This window comes from Podarcis tiliguerta (assembly GCF_965153285.1).
Source record: "Podarcis tiliguerta genome assembly, chromosome: Z".
Classification (NCBI taxonomy): Eukaryota; Metazoa; Chordata; class Lepidosauria; order Squamata; family Lacertidae; genus Podarcis; species Podarcis tiliguerta.
In genome coordinates, this window is record NC_139553.1 from 11,955,902 (window position 1) to 11,971,910 (window position 16,009).

Sequence of the window (16,009 nt, forward strand, 5' to 3'; positions counted from 1 at the left end):
AAAATGTTCTGAGTGTGTGATTATTTTTGTTTTTGAAAGGGTATCCAATAACTGGAATCAACAACTATTATCTTACCTGTTGCCAACTACTAAGGAAACAGGAGACAAGCACTGTTGTCCTATGCATCTTAATTCAAAAGTGAAAGCTCTGTTTTCAGTGGGATTTACTCCCTAATGAATCATATTAAGACTATAGCCTAAAAACAGCATTAAAACTAGCTAAAATCCTAAAGCACATTTACCTGGGACTAAGTCATGTTGAAATCAGTTAGACATGTGTAGGATCGCAGACAGGAATGTGATAGTTATAATGTATGGTAAATCAATTTATCTCTAGCTAGAGCAGGGGTTGGGAACCTGTCGCCCTCTCTAGATGCTGCTGGTCTACAACTCTCATAATTCCTGACCATTGGTCATGCTGGCTGGGGCTTTTGGTAGTCCAGCAGTAACTGCAGGTTCTCCATTTCTGAAACAGGCCTTTATCCAGAAATTTTGTATTTGTGTTTTACAGGAAGTACCGGTACATATTAAGATAGGAGCACACAGAATTACAAGCAGTCTGATATGACTCTGCTTAGTTATTTAAATACTTTTTGAAAGTGTTTGACAATGAAATAAACTACCTCATAAAGTGGTAAAGTCTCCTTTATTGGAGGTTTCTAAGCAGAGTTGATGGCTTTCTGTCATAGAATCTTTGGTTGTGATTCCTGCATGGCAAGGTTAGACTAGATGATCCCAGGAGTCGCTTCCAACTCTACAATTCTATGATTCTGTAACTATACACTTTATAAACTAGCACCAGGTGCTAGTGAGAGCCAGTGTGGTGTAGTGGTTAAGAGTGGTGGACTCATAATCTGGTGATCCGGGTTCGCGTCCCCGCTCCTCCACATGCAGCTGCTGGGTGACCTTGGGCCAGTCACACTTCTCTGAAGTCTCTCAGCCCCACTCACCTCACAGAGTGTTTGTTGTGGGGGAGGAAAGGAAAGGAGAATGTTAGCCGCTTTGAGACTCGTCAGGGTAGTGATAAAGCAGGATATCAAATCCAAACTCTTTTTCTTCTTCTTCTTATCAATTATTTGACTACTTTTGCACTCGTACGGCGGTACAATGATTGTAGGTTTACTTCTCACTGAATAAAGGAGCAGCCAGCATGTTCTTTCCCTTTGAACTGCATAAGTAGAAGGGAAAGCATTGCTTGCATTTAAAATAAAGTGGAGACTCAGGAAAGGAAGAGGGGGGCACCAGTGCAGTGAACTTTAGAGTACTGGACTAAGGCCCTGAAGACCTTACTTCAAAGCCTCATTCATTCACAAAGCTCACTGGGTAACTTTGGGCCAGTACAGTGGTACCTCGGTTTAAGAACAGTCCTGCTTACGAACTATTCGGTTCACGAACTCTGCAAAATCGGAAGTAGTGTTCTGGTTTGCGAAGTTTACCTCAGTTTACAAACGGAAACCGAATGGTGGAAGGGCACTGGCGGCGGGAGGCCTTATTAGGGAAAGCGTGCCTCGGTTTAAGAACGGATTCGGTTTAAGAACAGACTTCAGAAACAGATTTAGTTTGTAAACCGAGGTACCACTGTATCTGTCTTTCAGACTCAACTACTTACCATGGTTGTTTTGAGGATTAGCGAAGAAAACATACATGCTGTATGGCATTCCATGGAAGAAAAGCTACATATAAAAAAGTAGTAGAATTAATTCAGCTCTAATATATTCTGAGAAGTAGGGCTCTTGCATCTTTAATAGCTTTGCAGCAAAGCGAACTTTCTCAGGTGGTGTTCTCATACGCGAAGGGAAACACGTTCGGTACCTGTACTTCTGTAGTGCTTAGTATGGCGTGTAGAAAGAATCCAGTGCCATTACACCTTATCACATGAATAAAGCTTAATATTGGAATAAGAAGTGCAGGGTTCTAGCCTCTCCAGAAAGCCATGCCCCTCTGACCTTGCTTTAATGTCCCAATATTCGATTGGCTAGTTGTGGTGACTCGTGTCGTGTAAAGACATGCACTTTGCACATGTTCAAAAGGAGTTATTGTTACTTGTAAGAAAACCGTAAGCCCCGGAAAGCAAGCTTATTCTCTGAGACCTGCTCTGATTGCTCGCAGAATAACCCAGGTCCCATTTCCTTCATTACGAGTCAAAGAACCATACATAGCGTGGCCGGAAAACAGGGAGGGTGGGAAGCTAGTGAAGTGCAGGAGCGCGCTAGGACCCAGGACCCAGCCCTCCAGAGGCAAGAGTTTTTCGGCGCATACGCAGGACGCGGTCTGTTCTGTATCTCTGTCTCTATCTCTTCTGGATTCCTACCCCTCCTTCCTCACCCGACGATGATGAAGAGCATGCGTAGAGAACTCGGCGGGCGGCCGGCCTCGCTTTCCCTTAGTTCCTGTCACTTCCGAATGGAGGAGCCACCGCTTCCGGGTTAGGGCGTCTGTTACTGACTCTTGGCGTCAGAGGCGTCTCCTGTGGCCCCGGAAGCGGCTGCTCCGTCTCCTGGCGGAGCCCCCACCCTCCGCGCCCCTCACACCCTCCGCCCTCTTCCTCTGCGGGGGCAGTAGGACGAGGGACTCAGCCCCGAGGGAAGGGAGCGGCGGCGCCCGCCAGGCCCGTAAGTGGGGAGCGGGGTCCCGGGGTCCGGTCTCAGTGCCCCTCACAAGATTCCCCTTTCTCTTCGCAGGGGGACCCAGGAGTCCTGGCTACCGGTCCCGCCCACTCTCCCACCTGTGCGCCGCCCCTTCGGAGGGAACCCAGGTGTCGGCGCTGAGGTGTCGGGTCCAGTGCCTCCTGCTCCTCTCGCCCGCTCTCCCCGCCGGGTTGTCACTGGTCAAGGATGCGGTCCCAGCCTCTGCAACCTCCGTGGCACCAGCCCGGGTCTGCTGCTTTCCGGCAACTTTCTGCTGGGATTTAAAAGGACGTGCAGTTTTAAAAAACAGCACAATCTCCCAGAGGTGTACGCCTTAAATCAGGTCAGGCTGTTCGTCCATCGAGCTCAGTGTTGTCTCCTCTGGCTGGCAGCAGCTCTATGGAGGGTCCCTGTCAGTGGTCTTTGCCACCACTCGACTCGTGACAGATGTCGGAGATTGAACCTGCAGCGTTTTGTTAGGCGGTGCACGTAGCTCTGCCTCTGAGCTGTGTTTGTCAATTGGGTATCCTCCAGATGTTGTTGGACTTGGAACCCTCGGCATCCTTGACCATTGGTCATGTTGGCTGGGGATGATAGGAGTTGGAGTTCAGCACGATCTGGAGGGCACTGTGTTCACCATTGATCTGTAAGCACTTAAGGGGAGCCCTACTGGATTGCATCCAGTGCCCATCTGGTCCAGCTTTCCATTGTGTTTTCACTTAGGCTGCAGTTGTGTACCCATTTACTTGTGAGTAAGCCCTGTGGAACTCCATGGAGCTTCTGGGTGGACATGTGTAGGGTTGTGCTGTCACTCTCCCCCCCCCCTTACTTTTTTTGGCTAAACCAAGAAATCTTTTGTAGATAATCGCAATTTAGAATATTGAAGATGGGATTTAATCCATACAAGACACTGACTCCATTAGCAGGTGGTTCCTCAGTCTCAGTTCAGCTGGAACCAGGAGGGGGGGTGTTGCACCCCATCTGAAGGATCAAGGGTTGTTGCCAAATAAGTTCTACTCAATTGAAATTAATAAATCCTAGTTAACAATGTTCGTTATTTTCACTAGATCTACTGGAGTTGGATCAATTGCTGTTAAGCGGTCTCATGGTATAGAGCCTCATGGTACTTTTTATCTGCTTAGGTAACCCAGTTACACCCCTAATTGGATTTGGAGGACTTGGCATCAGTAATCTGTGCTCTGATATTTTAAAATTATTTATTAGGGTTGTTAAATATCAGGTGGGAATTTGTGTTTGCAAGGGTGCTTGAAGAGAAGATATAGCTGTTAGCTGCTTTGTTGTGAAAATTATGTAGTTTAGAATTGGTATTTGCTTTACTATGTGCTGTTTATATATTTTAAACTGTAAATTATTATTGCACTTATATCCCAGCTATGCCCTGTTTCCATGGTTGGAGGCTATATGCTACTGAGTAACAGTTATTGGAAACCACATGTGGGGAATGTGCTTCCTGTAGGCATCTGATTGGCCACTATGAGAACAAGATGCTGGCTTCGATGGGCCTTTGGCCTGATACATCAGGGCTCTTCTTGTGTCCACAAAAACATTGTGCTCAAAGTACATGCAAATAAATTGCTTTGCCATTGACCTATGATCTTTCCTCTCTACATAAGCAGAGGGATGTCATTTTGGAAGGGTGTACAGAGACATATTGTACTGTGTATTTCCTGTTCTTAAGGCTCAGGGCACCCTGTGTTGTATCCAACTAAGTTATGCTCAGAGAAGACCCACTGAAATGAATGCACTGAAGTTAGACATGTCCATCAATTTCAGTGGGTCTACTCTGAGCAGGACTAACGTTAGATACAGTTGTATGGTCAACTGCAGTGCCTTCTGTTGCCATCTGCTCCTAGAGAGGCTGTTTGCATAGGAGGAGGAAAAAATGGTGGTTAAACCTGCACTCTACCCCTAGCTCCTAGTTCACACAGTCCTGCCTCTTCATCTGCACACCTTTCTAGAGTTTTATTTCTGTTCACATTCAAGTGTGACAGAACATTGGGAGCTGGCTGCGCACCCCTTACCCACATCAGAAAGTAAGTAGGTAACACGCAATAATAAAATAGCCAGGAGATTATGGCACCGGGTCAAGTCTCCACTGAGTCTTCTGTGTGAGGAGGAGCTCTAATTATCAAATTACCCTGATAAAAAGGCTCAACCATGAAAATAGCTGCCAACTTTTATCAGTAAAAGACTCCGGGAGCTGTCAGGTGGACTTTCAAATCTCCCCTCCCTTTTGAAGCTACTTAAATCAAGTTGAAACTCCCCCATTGCAAAGCCCTTGAATCTCGCCTTCAATTTGCCCATCCCTGTTTTTAACACATGACAGTCTCCACTCTCTGTGTTAGGAGCCTGTGATGGGACTTTTTGCTTTGAAGGAGGAAAGAGGCTCACGGCAACGGCTGGCCCACTGCCCAGTGTTCGGGACCAGACTCTCCTGTTGCATGCTCCTGAAACCACAGGGGCAAATGGCAGCTGTGATAAAAGTTGCAAGGGGCGTTCATGTTAGTACAAGCTCGGTACATGGAAAAGCACTTCTGCAAAGGAATTAAGCACATGTTTTGTGTGTTGGCTGTCACACATATATTTCAATGAATGCTTGCTTGTAAAAGGTAGCAAATAAAGGCTTACCAGTATTTGTGATACCAGTGGAAACATACCCACAAGGCCTTCACATTTGTTGTATGTACAAATTGGATATGGTTCCGTACATTAGTGTTTTGGGGTGTTCATTTTGTTGTATAAAGTTGCTGACATGTGTTGGTTTTATGGCCAGTGGGTGGTATCAGGTGGTGCTCTTAGTATTTCATTACTGGAAGACAACATTAACCCCAGCAATTAATTAATTAATTAAAGCCACAGATGTTAACTGATATAAGTTAAAATCTCTAGAATGGCTTTTTTATTTTGTCAGTTTTGAATAAAAAGTGGACTCCATTATCTCCAAAATTATGTTAGATTGACATAAGTGGAAAAAATGCAAAGTGTAAATGATAGATAAATATTTGGGGTGGGGTGACAAAACAAATTCAAAAGCATCCTAATGTGGCCAGCATAGTCAAGCCTACGGTTTGTCTATTGGTATGCTGTGAGTGTTCTTCAATGTTCCCCACATTTTAGCCTGCTCTCAAGTACTCTGTTGTCTTGCCTTCAGAGAAGGGGACGGTGTCTTCCCATGTTAGTCAGGAAATTTTTTGGAAGTTGTAGGAATCACCCTTGCTTCTTCCAGTCATCTTCAAAGTGTGAGCCAAGTGAAAGACCTTGTGCCTTTCTTTCTCTTCCTGTTGGTCAAGGAAATAGCACTATCTAAGCCCAACCTACCTCACAGGGTTGTTGTGAGGATATAATGGGAGAGGGGGAGGTGTTGTATTCTGTCTTGAGCCCCTTGGAGGAAAGGTGGAATATTATAAATAAATGCAGCCAAGGCTAGGAGCATGTCCCCTCACTCCTAGTTGGAGTCTCTGGGACTCTCATGGGAGAGTCAGTATGGCATAGCAGTGACAATGCTGGAGAGCTTTGTGTTCAAATGCCTGCTTGGCCTGGCCTACCTCACACTGTTGCTGTGAAGATAAAATGGAGTAGTAACCTGTATACATATTCACTGCCGCTTTGAGGTTACTGGAGAAAGAGTGGGATGTAAATGCTGCCACTGCTGCTGCTGCTACTTCCTCTGAAAAAGGAGCCCTGAGAATCTTGCCTTTCACTTTTTAAAGGAAAGCCAAACTAGGAAAATAGGCATATGGCTATGAGCTTATAAGTAAATATATAGGCAGAAGCAGCCATAAAGGAGGCTGAAGAAGATGGTGCCTGAAGCAAGTCTCCTGTGAGCCTCAGCAGAGTGAGTAGGAGCTTTTAAAAAATAATACAAGACACACTCCCGGCAAACGAGCTTATATCTCAGCCAGATAAGGACTCCGGGAGTTGCTGGACCGCATTTTAAACATCCTCCCTTCCTTTGAGGCTCCTAGAAAGCCCCTTTGAAATCCCGCTGAAGCCTTCCAAAACAACTTGAGGTTATCTAAAACTGCGGCTAATTACAACTCCGAGTTTCCTTCAAACAAAGCCTTCAAATATACGGGCAGAATAAAGTAACGCAAATCTAGTCCGGGGATGGTATTCACAAGACAGAGTTATAAAGAACTGGGAATTTCTCTTAAACAAGCTGCAGAAACGCCCCCAAGGAAAAAGCAGGCAAAAATCTTATACTATTTCAAACCAAAAGTAGACGATACAAGAAACATGGAGAGCCTGCACTCTCACAAATGGTCTGTCGACCGTACCTGGCATGGGAAGGATATAGAAGCAATATATATAAGTACGTAGCTGAAGAAATCGTCACAACCCGGGGGAAACTGAATATGATTTTCTGGGTTCAGGGGATAGAGCTTTGAGCTCTGCACCCAACCTCAACCCCCCCAGGATTGCTTCTCACCTTGCCCTGTAGCTAGTTTTAAGCATGATGTGTTCAATAAGTTTGTGGATGAAAATTTGAATACAGTCATACCTTGGTTCTCAAATGCCTTGTTACTCATATGTTTGGACTCCCAAACGCCACAAACCCAGAAGTGAGTGTTTTGGTTTGCAGACTTTTTTTGGAAGCCGAACATCCAACGTGGCTTCCAGTTAAGTGCAGGAAGCTCCTGCAGCCAGTCGGAAGCTGTGCCTTGGTTTTCGAACATTTTCCGAAGTTGAATGGACTTCCAGAATGGAAATTCGAAAACCAAGGTACGACCGTAATTAGGACATGTTGCAGGATTCCTTTTTTTTTGTTTGGCACTGAGTTTTGCTCACCTCAGTGTGGTGATACACGTGCAAAAACACACACAGTCTTGTCTTGGTAGTAGGGCCAGTGTCACTTGCCTAGCTGTTCATTGTCTTGCACCTGGAGCACAGTTAGCGTGAAATGGTGCTGGAGTCAGAAGCAGCATAGCTTTTTAGAGTGTTACCAGCGCGAGCCCTTTAATGCCTGTCCTTGTTTTCCGACCTAGATTCCACTATTTTCCACTGCAAGTGATTTTCAGAAAAGGTGTCTGGGCTTGGCTTGATTGTTTGCTGAACTCTTCAGCACATTTTTGGGCCAAAATTGCCAGGGAGAAACTGAGAGCACCCTCTCTCTGCTCTTCAGTGGTTTAGTATGGTGATGTCAGACAGCTTTCAAGCCAAGGTTTGTGTGTGTAATTTCCAAGTCAGGTGCTTTAAGTCATTGCTTCTCCTGCCCACAGATGTGCTGTCTAGCTCTTGCTTCAATGCAAGCTTTTCCCTTGGTATTGCGGGGAGTCCTGTGTTGTGTACCTTGGTGTGTGAGGTCACCCTTCAGCGCAGCTGGTCTGATGCTTCAAACTGGAGTTAATGATTAAGTGATGATCTCCTCTGAGGGACGTGTGAAGGCTAACCTGTTGCCCTCCAGATGTTGCTAGACTCCACCTCCCATCAGTCCCAGGGGTGATAGAAGTTTTTGTCCAGAAACATCTGGTGAGCCAGAAGTTCCCCACCCTTAATTTAAACAAGATAGAACTTGAAATAGCCATTCTTAGCCATTTGATACACCAGCACATGTATCAAAGGTGGTGTGGGGAATCTTTGGCTCTCCAGTTGTTGCTGAACTACAACTCACATTACCCTGGGGCTGATGGAAGTTGTAGTCCAGCAACAGCTGGAGGGCTAAAACTTACCCAGTCCTGGATCAATGACTGCAGCTAGGGGTGTAACAAGGCAACAGTTTACCTTTTAGCCTGTGTTAATCACAAACAGCATGTTTCCTTCCACTACAGTTCTATTTCTGCCAAATACTACATCATTCATCCTGCTGTCTGCTACTTAATGTAAGTTATGTAACTCTTTAGGTGTGTTATGTAACATACATTAAATCAATCTTAAGGCAACGTCAAAATGTTAAAGTAATGAATTGCATATTTCTTATTGACTTTAAAAACTCAATGGCGATGATGTGAACAAATACCAATCGTATTCTCTTGACTTACTTCAGTTCCCAACTAGAGACAAATATGTGGACTGCATATCCTTTTCTGATTCTGTTGGTACTCTCTGTCATCCCTCGCTGCAAATGCTTTTACATTCTGTTCATTCGCACCAAGTTCACGTCTTGGAGCCTCCTTTGCACACAGAAGGTCTCATGACCAATCCCTGGTGTTTGATCTTAAAAGTAACTTGAGTAGCAGGTGTGGGAACGTAAGAAGAGCCAGCTAGATCAGGCCAACAGCCTGTCTAGTCCAGCATCCTGTTCTCACAGTGGTCAGCCAGTAATAAATAATAATCACTTATTATTTATATGCCGCCCATCTGACTAGGTTGCCCCAACCACTCTGGGCAGCTTCAAACAAAGCACAATATGACATCAAACATTAAAAACTTCCCTGAACAGGGTTGCCTTTAGCTATCTTCTAAAAGCCAGATAGTTGTTTATTTCCTTGACATCTGACGGGAGGACACTCCACAGGGCGGGCACTTTTCTCAGTGAGAGAACCACCAGAAGGCCTTCAGAGCTAGATATCAGTGTCCAGGCTGAATGATGTGGCTGAAGACTTCAGATATACAGGGCCAAAGCCGTTTAGGGCTTTCAAGGTCAACACCAACACTTTGAATTGTGCTCAGAAACGTACAGGAAGCCAATGTAGATCCTTTAAGACTGGTGTTACATGGTCCTGGCGGCTGTTCCCAGTCACTAGTCTGGCAGCTGCGTTCTGGATAAGTTTCTTTTCCTTAAGAACCTGGGGAGTCACTGCCAGTCAGAGCAGACTGTACTGGGCATAACAACTGTAAGGCAGCTTCATATATTCAAATCCCTAGAAGCTCACTACATGATCCTTGACTGTCAATCTTGTGCTGGCGTTTTTTGAACAAGTTGGCACATTTTGAATTTTGGACGAGTGCTGTGGATGCCAGTCACAAAATGGCTGCCATAGGTAGCATGACATAACATGAAGTAAAAGAGACAACCACCCCTGACAACTTTTTGTTTACTATGGAAAGTCAGCTATTTTCTGCTGGTTTTGATTATGGAAATTATGCATTAGTGTGATACTGATTTCTCTCTCTCTCTCTCTCTCTCTCTCACACACACACACACACACACACTGATAGTGTTACTATCTAATAGCAACAGAGAGCATTCTGTAGCACTAATAAGAATGTACAAGGTGGCCATATCACACTCTCATTATACAGTAATCACTTGTAAGATACAGTACCTGCACATTTTGCCACATAACTTCCTTTCTGGGAGAGAGAGAGGCTGACCTCTTTTAAAAAATGAAAGCTTAAGACTCCGAAGAACCCAGGAAAGCCTTTACAGGCACTAGGTTGGCAACCCCTGGTCTAATGAGTATGAATAGGAAGGTTACCAGCCAGGATATATGGTAAATATCAAAATAAGTATTGTATGGGATTGTAAATGTGAGCCTTTGTGATGTACTAGCTAGACTTGAATGGGGAGACCTGGGCTTCTATCCAGCTCAGCCATGAGGCTTCAGCCTAGCCTACCTTGCAGGTTATTTGTGAGGTCATACTGTGGGGGATCCTACAAACACCACCATGCACTCTTCAAAAAGCATGTCAGGATACTAATGTGATGGTAGTGATGGTGATATCCCAATGCCTTATCCAGTCCTGCCACTATGCACAATTTCATCCTGTTCTTGGTGGTTTAAACATAATTAAGCAAGCTGCCTCCTACACATTTAAATCAGACAAGATTCTCTCTCTCTCTCTCTCTCTCTTTGCAAACTGTTCCCATCCTGTACTGTTCAGTGCAATATCAGAATGAAAAATGACACTGCTTTGTCATCTGTTCCAATTGATATTGCACTCTTCACAGTGACAGCTGAAAAGGCCCACAGGTGCCATATAAAGAGGTGACCATGTTGTCATATTTCATTTAGGCGTCCCTCTGCAAAGCCATAATTACCTAATTAGGTTGTTAATTAGGAGATTAGCATTTCGCTATATTGATAGAATGCTCTTTGCAGGCGGGAGTCGAGAAACGGATTTGTCTGGCCTAATTTATAAGTGCTGCAATTTTCTCCCTCCCCCACCCCCCCAAGCCAAATACTTATTTATTTGCTTAAAATATTGATGGGAGGATAACTCTGTTGATCTAAGGAGTTCCTTTATTGACAAGCAAAGCTCCCACAAGATGGGGACAAGCAATAGAGGTAGGTGTGTGTATATATATGTATGTATGTATGGGGGGTGGGGTATATAATACCTGAGGTTGTGTGGTATTCCTTGATCCTCAAACTCAGTAAATAAAGCATTGCAGTTTGACTGACTAGTTTGCTGTAGACCTATGACAGCAAAAGTAGATTTTGGGCAGTCAACAAACCACAGCTGTTCAAATAGATTTATGGGACCCTGAACTCACAAAAGATTCTTTAGGAGTTACAACACTGAGCTGATTCAGGGAGTTAGTAAAAGTGATTAAGATGGGACCTGCTCACTTCCCCACCCGAAGCAAATGTGTTCAGTTGTAATTGTTTAGCCAATTGATTAAAAATAAAAGTTGGTTGACTCTAATATCTTCAGTGGTAGATTACAATTCTGTTTTTGAAAGACATCTATGCACAGGCATTTTTTCCTGCTTTACAATTTCTAAGGCTGTTTTCAAAAGTTTTCTTTTAAAGCAAATGTATTAAATTGGTGACTTCCTTCCTCTCCCCCTCCCCTCCCCTCCCCTCCCCTTCCTTCCTTCCTTCCTTCTTTCCTCTGTCTCTTAGATATGTAGGAGTTGGAACATAGTGAAGGAGCATAGCTCAGTTTTGCATGGAGAAAGCCCCAGGTTCAAGTTATAGCATCTTCAGTTAAAAAGCATCTTAGGGGAAAGGGTTGAGAAAGACCCTCCTCTCCCTGAAACCTCTGAGAGTCACTGCTCTGGTAGACAAAACTGGACTATCTGAACCGGTGGTCTGACTTGGGATAAGGCTCAAGCTCAACAGTTCTTTTAAGTAGGTAGTCTGTATCTAGTTCCTATAATTGCACAGTTTGTCTCATCCCTTGCTCTGATGTGTTTACATTTCTCCCTCTTGTTCACCGCTCTCAGGTATGGAGGATTCTTGTCTAGTACAAACATTTTTGTTGTTATTTATTTCTCTCCTTTCCTCCAAGGAGCCCAAGGTAGCATACATGATACTATTTCTCCCAATTTGATCCTCACAACAACCCTGTGAGGTAGGTTATGTTGACTGGCCCTAGGCCACCCTAGTGAGTTTCTTGGCTAAGCAGGGATTTCAACCCAGGTCTCTCAGGTTCTAATCTTATACTCCAGCCACTATACCACCACTATGCCATCATTCATTGTTTAGAAACATAAGGCATTTCCATGTGGCTTACAACATTTGGAAACATAGACAAAATCAGAAAAAATAGCAATGCATTTCAATCAAAGCCACTCAATAGCCCATAAAAAACCTAAGAAAACAGCAGCAAAACACACCACCAGTAGTCTTCACAGCTATTAGTCATGACAGCGACATACTCCTTCCAGCATCTGACACAGTCTACCACTGAATATCAGCTTTTGGGGGGTGGGTGATTCTTGACAGGGAGATATTCCTCTCTTACCACCCATGTTCTAATAGCCAGCGCTACATTTTCAGCTTTATATATGTACTAATGGACAGCCAGGCATTCATTTGTTTTGTTTATTAAAGAATTTTTGCCCCAAACTCTCACTGATCCTCAAGGCAAGCCAAATCACAAGTATAAAAGGCAGGCTGTGTTGGGAGAGAGCATGTATTTGGCTGCTGAACTGAGCTAGTTTCTATGTAGTTCTTACAGCAACTCAGTCAGTTTTATTCTCCCCACATTTCAGATGGGGGACGGCAGGCACTGAGGCCTCCAGAGAGTGGCTTGCTGAAGGCCTCTCGGTGAGGTGAAATTTGCACACAGCGCTGCTTTGCTCTTAACCACTGACTGCATTCACACATGACCCCAAAGCCATGATTTGAGCCATCTCACAAATGTGCAAATAAGGTTTGTTTGCTTTCCAGCCTCACTTGCCTTATGCTGTTGTTATACTTTCATGAGCACCAGTGATGGGTGCTGTTGGTTTTAGACATAGCACTAAGCTATAGCTTAAAGCTTGTCATGATTCACAAGCCAATAATAAACCATATTTCCACATTGTGGTTTGCTGGTAGAAAATAGATCTTCATTAGTCTGCTGGGCTGGGCTTGACTGTTCAGACAAACCATAGTTAAGCTAAACAAACCATTGCTTAGCATTAACACACTACTGTTGCTCTTCCACTGCCACTCTGTTTTGTATTCATTCTTGGTCATGTGATTAACACTGAAGGCACTGATGTAAAACCACAAACCTGTATTTAAAAGGAGGTGTTCCGCATCCAGAATTAGTACCCTTTAACTTACATAAACGTGTTTTGTTCTCCTTGCCTGCTGTATTTTTGAGATTGTGATAATTGTGTTGTGCTCACGTGACACTTCTTTCAAAACCGATGCATGTATAAAGAAAAGTACATATCCCTCCCCACAAAAAAATATAATTCTTTACTAATGGCCCAGCAGATACAGCTGGATGCAGATTTACTTTCTTTGAACACATGGGACCAGAGGCTACAATTTGAAGAGAAATAAAGGGAGGAAAGGAATTATTTTTCAGATTCCAATTTACTGTTTGTAGTCAACCAGCTTATGATTGTGTCCACCTGCAACACTCGTATAATGTCACAAAGCTTCTGTCTTTGTGATGATGCAGTCATTGATAACTTCCATTCCCCAAAAACAAATTGCTGGTGCAACGTAGGTTCAGGCAGGGCTGTTATTATTATTATTATTATTATTATTATTATTATTATTATTAGTGCTATGGATCACTTCCCCTCCCAGTGCTTAAATATCAAAGCTTTTGTCTGATGAAAGTTCCAAAATAAAAATAAAAGGGCTGCCTTACTGGGTCATACCAAACTAGCCTGGCTTTGTATCAGACGACATAGCCAAGGCACCACAAGGCAGGGCATGATTTAGTTACATAGTAATTTGCAGATTTATAAACCACTTCATAACCAAATATTATCAATGCAGTGTAAAAAGATAAAATACAAAAAACCCCATAGGCTCATTTAACTAAAGACAACAAAACCATATATGCAGTTGAACAGTTATTATTTGTGCTGGCCCTGGGGTTGGGGGGGTGTTTACCTTGCGGCATGGTCTAAGTCCAGTCCTAGGTTGAGGTTAAGGAGGCTGTCCGTCAGGGGTGAAGCGAGGTCCAAAGCGAGGAGTCGGGCGTGGTCAGGAACTCAGGAGGCAACCTCACCTTCTCCTGACAGGGCTGGGAGAGGAACACCTGCAGGCAATGGGTCCTCAATCACCTCTGGAGCCAGAGAGCGGATTCAGCTGGTGTCTGCTCCTGAGGATCCAGCACAGGTGAGGGCCCTTCAGATTCAAGCCCCTGCCCTGGCTCAGCCGGCCCTGGAGGCGGGGACTCCTGTGCAGGCTGGGATTCCTCAGGTTCAGCCTCTGAATCAGATTCCCAGCCCATCACATTATTCCATAAAATGACTGGGTCACACTTCAGGGAAAGCTTTCTTCAGCAAACAGAGAAAATGTGCTCAATAGACTCCAAAATATCAAGACGCTAGGCCCTTGTCTATTTTCAGTTCATAACTAATTCTAGAAGGCTACAGCTGCAACACTAAAAGCCCTGTCTCTGTTATTACTATTAACTATATTTGTTAGTCAGTTTTCTTCGAAAGTAACCTAAAACGACTTACGCTAAAGCCAATAAAAACCACAATAAAAGTATGAAATCACAGCAATACAGAAAAAAGGCTAGAAACCACAACTAAATAAAATTCTCACTAAAAAAGATCTCAATGCCACCCTTCAAATTAAGAGCCAAATTCCTGGGAAAAGAGAAAAGTATTTGCTTGTTGCCTAAAGCTGAATGAAGATGGTACCAGGTGTGCCTCCCTGGGGAGAGCATTCTGCATGCAGGGGGTGGGGTGGGCGCCACCCTCTGGACCTTCCATAGAGGGGTAACACGGAGAAGTGCTCTAGGTCATGATTGCAGGGTCCTTGTCAATTTGTATGGGGTCCCAGAGTCTTGAACCACTTAAGACTTTATAGGTCAAAACCAGCATTTTGAATTGAGCTTGGAAACTAAAACCGCTTTTGGGGCATGTGGTTCTAACAATGCCCCACCTGAGTAGCACAATTGCTGGGCAGGGATATGTGAGGGGAGGCAGTCCCATAGGCTGATGGACATCTTCTGTTTGTTTTGTCCCAAACATCTGGTAAGGAGAGGTGGGCTGCATATCCATCTGACTATCAGAGCTGAATAGTTTTGTTTTTGTCCCCTTGACTCCCTTGCAGCTGAAAGAAAGCCAAGCTATTTGTGAGAAACCTCGCAAGAAAGCCCCAGAGCAGTTAAGCATCCTGAAGTCGGGGTTCAGCATGGAAAGATTAAGATAAATAAATAAATAAGCCGCTGCATCTGCCGTTAACATGTTGTTAACTCCCTCGGCAGACATTAAATCATTTTCAAGTACAATAATAGTGTGGGAGGTAAATTAACTAACCATTAACAATCTTATAAATACACAATTAACATACCAGCATTTATATGACATATTGATGGGGCAGCAGTAATTTTTGATGGGGAGTTTGGCTGTTTGTTTTATTTTATTTTCCCCATTCCTGGCCTTTGAGGTGCTTTAGACTTTATTGAAGTTCTCAGTGCCGGCAAAAGCTGAGCAGGTAGCGCCTTCTCTCTCCCCGCCCCCCTCCCCGGCAAAGAAATCTCTTATCTCAAAATGGCAACACAGGGAGAGCTGCCTGCCTGTGCTGACTGGACATAGCTTCTCCATTCTCAGGCCACATTGATATGAATGGTTAACTTAAGTGTCCTGAATTCTTTATTATTAGGGCTGGTGATTTGGAAGGGAGTTGGCGAAGATAGGAAGCTGCCTCTCTGCCTTTCACTAAGTCACAATATGTGACACCATTGTTAAAGCACTTGCTGCCCGTCTACTATCAGCGTTATGATGGAAACCTGGTGGAGGAGGTCTGACTAATGCAGTCCATGCATTCGTAACCTCGAGGCTGGATTACTGTAATGCACCCCATGTGAGACTGTTGTTGGAATGGCTCCAGAAGATCCATCTGGTGCAAAATGTGGTGGCCAGACTGCTTGTGGCTAATGTGTCACCATTGTTTGTCATATAACCAAAGAATTGTAGAGTTGGAAGGGATCCCAAGAGTCATCCAGCTCAACCCCCTGCAATGCAAGAAACTCAACTAAAGCTTCCATGACAGTTGGCCATGCAGTGTCTGCTTAAAAACCTCCAAGGAAAGAGAATCCACCACCTTCTAAGGTAGTCTGTTCCA

At 44.2% G+C, this 16,009-nt stretch overlaps 2 protein-coding genes across 19 annotated transcripts in view; one reads left to right on the forward strand and one right to left on the reverse strand.

Moving 5' to 3' along the window:
• Positions 1 to 3,154, reverse strand: part of PBX3 (PBX homeobox 3) — a 233,544-nt gene extending 230,390 nt beyond the window's left edge. For 2 of the 4 annotated variants that reach the window (XM_083423855.1, XM_083423860.1), the window contains exon 1: positions 2,726 to 3,154. The gene's annotated coding sequence lies outside the window, so the exon portion shown is untranslated. Of the gene's footprint in view, positions 1 to 1,609; positions 2,298 to 2,325; positions 2,345 to 2,725 lie in introns of those variants that run through there. The other 2 variants (XM_083423865.1, XM_083423853.1) reach the window with 2 other exon arrangements.
• The window catches only part of MAPKAP1 (MAPK associated protein 1), a 176,123-nt gene continuing 162,542 nt past the window's right edge, over positions 2,429 to 16,009 (forward strand). For 14 of the 15 annotated variants that reach the window (XR_014507212.1, XR_014507213.1, XR_014507214.1 and 11 more), the window contains exon 1: positions 2,429 to 2,612. The gene's annotated coding sequence lies outside the window, so the exon portion shown is untranslated. Of the gene's footprint in view, positions 2,613 to 15,552; positions 15,997 to 16,009 lie in introns of those variants that run through there. The other variant, XM_083423761.1, reaches the window with a different exon arrangement.